Source organism: Coenobita brevimanus, chromosome 74 (genome assembly GCF_032717465.1).
Source record: "Coenobita brevimanus isolate Jiangsu-jjx chromosome 74, ASM3271746v2, whole genome shotgun sequence".
NCBI classification, from domain to species: domain Eukaryota; kingdom Metazoa; phylum Arthropoda; class Malacostraca; order Decapoda; family Coenobitidae; genus Coenobita; species Coenobita brevimanus.
The window spans coordinates 9085150-9092649 of NC_137027.1; the positions used below are offsets into that span (position 1 = coordinate 9085150).

The 7500-nt window shown below is 40.5% G+C and overlaps 1 protein-coding gene across 1 annotated transcript in view; it reads left to right on the forward strand.

Moving 5' to 3' along the window:
* LOC145407645 (uncharacterized) overlaps positions 1-7500 on the forward strand; it is a 73288-nt gene that overhangs the window by 40897 nt on the left and 24891 nt on the right. The gene's annotated exons all lie outside the window — the stretch shown is intronic.

The following is a 7500-nucleotide window of genomic DNA, read 5'->3' on the forward strand; positions in this document are numbered from 1 at the left end:
AATATTTCACGTTGCTTAGCTATTGAATTTGCTTTTTGAATTGCGATAAAATGCATGTAGACTGCGTGTGATGGCCCGAGTCTATTATTCTTGTTCTTTCTTTTGGCACCGCTGTCCCCGCCTCCCTCAGCTGCGCTTCATGAACCACCTAAAAGTAACATAGCACTGAGGTTCTTGAAATTTGTAGAGATCAGAGACAGAAAACCCAGAGCCTGTGTGACTAAAATGTTCTCCTGACATCTATAGTTCTTTCACCTTAACTTGGCCAAGATTTTCGTCCTTTTGAAGCTGTATTTCACATAGCCTGATGGTAAATTAATAAAATATATGACCATCCTTTTTATGGCACTTCCTCGCAGCTAACTCTGTATTGTAGCATTAATCTCTTGTTACAGCTCAGGATTCACGATAGAATGAGGACAATTTTAGGCCAAGTTAGAGTGAAAAGAGTATAGCAGCAGGACTCACATTCTGGTTTTTGTGCAGCTTTCGTAGCAATTCATCCTCAGTGATTTATGTATTATGTATGTCCGTGTATTGATATCATATAATTTGTAACTACAGACAACTCAGTGAATATATTACAATTTTATAACACACTTGTAAGCTACCTTCAGTATTATTATGTACTTACCTATGTCCAATGCCTATTTCTTCAAGACGATATTTCATTTTTCTATCAGTGCTTCAGATGTACCTTTTTTTTTTATTATCTTCTTTTACTGAGTCTCACCTTAACATGAAAAGGTCTTATAGAAAATTAACTTAAACTTTATAACCCTTCCGATACTGTCCTAAAAACGTTAATCTTTCTGCCATCATTTCATTTTATGTTTGTTGATATCAGGTCATCACTTTCATCGCAAGAGAGAGAGAGAGAGAGAGAGAGAGAGAGAGAGAGAGAGAGAGAGAAGTATTCAGTGGTAATAAGGCAGCATAGGATTTTGCTTTATCAACCTCAGATATAATAAATGAACTGGTGACAGGGACTGTATGTATGGCTGTGTGTAGTTTGTTGGTGAGTATAATGTAGCTGTGTGTGTGTGTGTGTGTGTGTAGGAGGGTGGGTGGGTGGGTGAGCATAATGGTGTGAAGAGAGGGGGATCATGGTGCCAACTCCCAACAAAGACACTCCCTTGGCCTGCTTCTGTGTGTGTGTGTGTGTGTGTGTGTGTGTGTGTGTGTGTGTGTGTGTGTGTGTGTGTGTGTGTGCAGGTATGTTTATGTGTGTATATGGATAAGAGCGTGTGTGTGTGTGTGCTGGTACATTTATTTGTGAATATGCATAATAGTGTGTGTGTGTGTGTGTGTGTGTGTGTGTGTGTGTGTGTGTGTGTGTGTGTGTGTGTGTGTGTGTGTGTGACTCACAGGTCTATGTACAAATTAGTGTCGTCGCCCACCTTCTTCTCTTATCCCAGACTTACCATCGTTCATTCCGTTATAAATAATTCTCTCATTATCCCCCTAACATCACTTTTTCATCTTTTAATTATTCATTCTTTCACTCTGCGATTCTACAAAAAATAAATAAATAAATAAATAATGAGGCCGAACAATTCATCAATCATTCATTGGCACATACTCTCATTCATCTTTTTTCTGTGGCTCAGTGGGTTAGAGCGCTCCGCTCTGACCGAAGGGTCGGAGGATCGAATCCACCTAAGGGTCATTGGTAGACATCAGGAAGAGCATCCCCGGCCATAAAATGCTACCCGCTCCAGTCCAAAAGTCCTCTACCCAGAGGCAACGCCTTAGCCCTTGGGGGATACGTGACGCAAAACCAAATTATAATTTTATTTTTTATTATCTCCCTTTTTTATTTATATTTTATTTCTTCTCCCTTATCTCTCTGTTTCCTGGGGCTTTCAGAATGACAATAAAAATCAGGGTACGATAGACGTTTCCTGTTTGTCTGTCTGTCTGTCCATCTATCTATTTATCTATTTATTTACAGTATATGTTTTTGTGTGCGTGTGTATATATGTAAGTAAACTGCCATCTTATACAAACGCAAGAAACTAAGTCTACACTTGTGTCCACATTGTTTTTTGTCACACACACACACACACACACACACACACACACACACACACACACACACACACACACACACACACACACACACACACACACTTCAGGGAACGAGACCAAGGCATATGGGTGCAGTAACCGAGTGTTCTATATACTGCAAAACCCCACACAGAAAACACCAAGAAATAATAAAACTGAGTAAAATCGTCTGACAGTAGCAGAATAAAATAAAACCATGTACTCGTGCTGAAGGATTTAATGACGTCATCTGAGTGAATTTTAAGAGGTTAATATTTTACTAATTCGGTATTTTAGGCCATTTCTCTCTCTCTCTCTCTCTCTCTCTCTCTCTCTCTCTCTCTCTCTCTTTTTATGTTTTTAATCGGTGCGTCTCGTGATAGTGACGCAGGTAGACTTGTGCCCGACCCCCTAACCCCTATTTTGGCTGTGTGTGTGTGTGTGTGTGTGTGTGTGTGTGTGTGTGTGTGTGTGTGTGTATGGTTTATATTTAGGGTAGCAGCTGTGTTTTTTCTCTGTCTAGTTAGCTGCGTATGCGTACAGTATGTGTATTTCCGGCATAGTAACTGTGCCTATTTATGTTGTGTGTGTGTGTGTGTGTGTGTGTTCTATTGAGGATGGCAGCTGGGTCTGTTTTCTGTCTGGTTATATTTGCAATTGTGTGCGTGCGTGTGTGCATTTCCGGCACTGCATCTGTTTATAGTCCTCTCCCCCCCCCTCTCTCTTTCTCTCTCTCTGTCTCTATCTATCTATCTATCTATCTATCTATCTATGTGTGTGTGGGTGTGGGTGTGGGTGTGGGTGGGTGGGTTTGTGGGTGTGTTTGTATATAAAGTTTTTGGCATAACTGTGCGCTAGCCTGCGTAAGTTCGTCCATGTGCATGTGCGTGTACAGGATATGTGCTCATGTGTGTATGTATGTGTGTCTATGTATGTATGTGTGTGTGTTTCTTCAGCAATCCAAAAGTGCACAGTATAGCATCAACACCAACAAGAACCAAATGACAGTAGGCAACCTTAAGCCCCCCTCCTCATTACGAATAAAATGATATGTTTGGCACCAGGGTATATAATCAACATCCAGTTATATTAAAGGAGTAATTAGAAGGAGCCTGCTAATCCTTCATTACGAAATTCTGCTATGAAATTAATAAACTCATTGGGTCGTAGTGTCAATCAGCTTAGGTTCCGGTGACTCATTCAGCTGGAAAAGAGGAATGAAAGGAATAGAGTTGGCGCGAGCATGAGAGAGTTAAATGAGTCTGTATGTTACCCCTTCACTACCAAACGGCCTTCCCAAGCTAATTAAATTCATATGGTAGTAGCATGAATAAAAACTGAGAGCTATTGTAGTGACGTGACCTCCTCCCTGTCATGATTTCATTTTTATTTTATACCATCTTCTCCTTGGTCTTTGATTGAGTTTTGGAGAGATCTTTGGAACTAGGGGGTTAGATACACCCTTCATATATTCCTTATACTTGAGTTCCATCCTTAAGTTGAATAATATCGTCTGGCAAAAGCAATAATTAAATGTTAAAGAGAAATAATCATCGTAGTGGATTGGTTAGTGGATTTCGCTTTTAATCCCTCCAGTACCAGATGGCTCCCCTAGGATGAATAAAATCGTCTGGTTGAAGCAAAAATATCATTAGAAATACACCATCTAGAGGAGGGTTGCAAGGAGGGCGGGCGAGGGAGTCTCCTAAGCCTGCAACAGTACACGCCCCCGCTCCATTTCTCTTATCTCTGCTCCACACACACCTATTGACTGATACCGTAGCCCACTTTCACACCCTCACGCAGCCTCCACACACACACACACACACACACACACACACACACACACACACACACACACACACACACACACACACACACACACACACACACACACACACACAAAGCGTCCTGATATCCACAAACCCACACATGATAATATGGTAGGCTACATCAGAGCCAAATAATATCGCACGTTGAATTTTATGACTTTCTGCTCCACGTCTTATGTGGTTACCTTAATCCCTTCAAATCGACGATGTAATTATCAGTTTTCCTGTGTCCAGACGATATATTCAGCTTAGTAGAGCCCCGGGGTAGGTAATTAAGGATGCCTCTAATCCCATCAGTCAAAAAGTTTCAAGTAAAAAAAAGTTTGGAGCAAGAAAAAATAGAATAAGAACCACAGACGCTCAGACAGTCACAAACCCACCCCATTTAGAGCAGGGAAGCCACAACAAAGTCATACTGAATCGTGGCTTTGAGTCGTGGGAATGCGGACCCACTAAATTTTTGGCGATGGTTTTTTTAGGTACTTGACACTGATGGAACCTATGTGACCTTCCTGTATGGTTGCTGACTGCGTTCTGTAATATCGGATGCAGGCTAACCATACGTAGTAACCACAGGCGTTCCCTAAATGATCGTTCACATAATTAGGGTTTTACATTCCACTTTGCGAGTTAAAGTTTAAGTATACGAGCTTTATTATCATTTTCAGGCATAACTTTCAGAAATACAGTAAATTCCAGGGTGTCTGTAAAGCCAGCAGGCAGTGTGGATTTCATGTGCAACAATGGACGTGAGAGCGCTGTGTGTGTGTGTGTGTGTGTGTGTGTGGGTGGGTGGGTGGGTGGGTGGGTGTGTGGGTGTGGGTGTGTGTGGGTGTGTTTATATTTAAATGTAGTTTTTGTCCAATATTATAGAGAGCACTATCTTTGTGTGTGTGTGTGTGTGTTTGTGCTGTACATTTGCTGTATGTATGTATGTATGTATATATGTATGTATGTATGTATGTATATGTGTGTGTATGTATGTGTGTCCGTTAACTACGATGACAAATTTCTGGTTTAATGCGGTCTCTACTAAAGCATTTTTTTTTTCTGTCTCTCTCTCTGTCTTTTAAAGCTTGGCGTTAGATGAGGGTGTTAATGGCTCTTGCGCTCGCCAGCATCACTTACAAAGATTACTGTGAATGAGGTGTGAGAATTGTTAGATTCTAGGCCCCTTTCATGACCAAAACAGTGCTATTATTCTGTTGAAAGTGCGTCATGGGAAACTGTTAGTGTTAATACCGTCACCATTAGGAAAAAAAGAAGTGTGGAATCGTTTCAGAGTATGCCTGTGCGTCACCCACTGCAGTGCTTTAGCCTTAACTTGGCTGGATTTTTGTCCTTTTGCTGCGTATTTCCAGATTTTGTTTTCTTTTTGTTGCTTGTTTCACGTATAACTCAGTGGCGGCTCGTCTTCGTGATTAGCATCAATCTCTAGCCTTCTATTGTTCATTTATTGCTATGACTCAGTTTTCAAGATGGGGAGATGGAAATTTTAGGCCACGCTAGCGTGAAAATGCTATAGTTTTCTACATTAATTATATCCGTATTTTGTTTTACTGCGCATGTGTGTACTCCTTGCATTCGAGTGGTGCCATGTTAAGCTTATTCTTGCTGCTGCTAGACGATTTTATTCAGCTTAGATAAGGCCCCTCGTACTGAAGGGGGCTTACAAAGGCTATGTCTACTCTCTCCAGTTCCAAAAGGGCGTTCAAGGCTGAATGAAATAATTACAGTAGATGACAATTAGAAAATAGAAAGCATAATATTTTTTCTGTGATTTCCCCTACGCTGCGTGCTTGTGTGTGTGTGTGTGTGTGTGTGTGTGTGTGTGTGTATCTAGGTCAGAGAGAACATGTGCGTGCTTGTGTAAGAGATTAGGAACCGTATTCTTGTCGGTTAAGGACCCTTCCTAACACATCTTCCTTAGCTATTTATTTTTGGATACCACTAGATAACATCTGCATATGGTGGATTTGGAATGATTTAAAAGACACAGAAAAGGATAGCAACTAGTAATATGCACAATAAATCGCTTGGGAAGAGGTTTTACGGAGTTTCCTTAACAGACGAGAGTATGTCATTGAGTTTGCCCTCTCATGGACGGGACAACTCCAGCATTTTATTCCAGCTAATGCCAGACGATTTTATTCAGCGTAGTGTGAGCCATAGGACTCTGGGAGAAATTTACCTCTATAAAGAGCGATTTTTCGTTCTGTTCTTGCTATCTTCAGACGATTTTATTCAGCTTTTGGGAAACCTCTTGTAGTGAAGGGATGGTATGAGCTACGACGTGAACCCAGTGGACTTCAGGCTGAAATTATCCGTCTCCTGCAGTCCACCATCCTCCTTTCTGAGGGGGGGATAGGGAGGGAAAGGTGGGACTTTTGTGTAGCCGGGCAGTGGAATCGCCTAGCTGATATCTGTGCCACCACTTGAAGGCGTCCCTCTCCAGCAGGTGGGGTGAAGGAAGGCTGTATCTAACCCTTCCAGGTCGAAAAGTTCCTCCACGGCTGAATAAAATCGTCTGGTGATAGAGGGAAGCGATTACGTCGGGGTCAAGCGATTACGAATAGCAAGGGTACGTTACGTGTGTGTGTGTGTGTGTGTGTGTGTGTGTGTGTGTGTGTGAATCTCCTTATCTTTTCTAACACTGTGTACGTACTCAGTGTTGACAAGAGGAAATGTCAGACTCAGGGCCATCCTCTCATGTGCTTCTGTAGAATTCGTAACGCCTCTTACTAAGCGATTTATTTTACACTCTGCACCTCAGTATCTTCTCGTATGTTATTGATGTAATCTATGTGGATTTTAAAACGAAATAAGTACATACTAGAGAATATTAATAGGTAGCAGGCAAAATAAATCGCTACGTAAGAGGCGTTACTTAATCTCCCATGTCACCTTCACTACAGACCTCAGTAAGGACAAATAGCTATGTCCTTTAGTACAAAGAGGATTATCTTTATTTATTTATGTATTTATTTGTTTATTTTTGTGTATTTATTTATCTATTTATCTATCTGTTTCTATCTGTCTATCTATTTATTCATATTACCGGCGGAATATTTTTTTTTAATTATATTACCGGCAGAATATTTTGTTTACTTAATTTTCTATTACTACACGACATATATTTTATTCTCATCACTAGCAGACGGTTTTTACAGTATTCTGATTTCCATCAAACAATTTTCACTTCCTCTTGATTACTACCAGATGATTATAAATATTTTTCTGGTTACAATTATCTATACTATGACCAAACAATTTTCGTTGAATTATGGTTATGTGTATTGCCGGGTGTTTTTCTTTTCATTTATCCTCATCATTACGGACGATTTTAATATTTTCTGATTTCTAGAGGATTTTTTTTTATTCTTTTCTAATTATGACCACGTTTTTGGTTATCATTAGTATCAGACTGTTCTTATTTCATTAGGGTTACTGATTCTTTGCTAGTTCATTCTGACTGTCACTAGGTAATTATTTAGCCCATTCTGACAACCAGCGGATAATTTCGTAGTTGTAGAGTTGCGCCGACCATGAGAGGGTAAATAAAAAAAGCCTGCGAGACCCCTCCATGCACCGTACTTTATTCTTCTTTATTCCTTCAGAA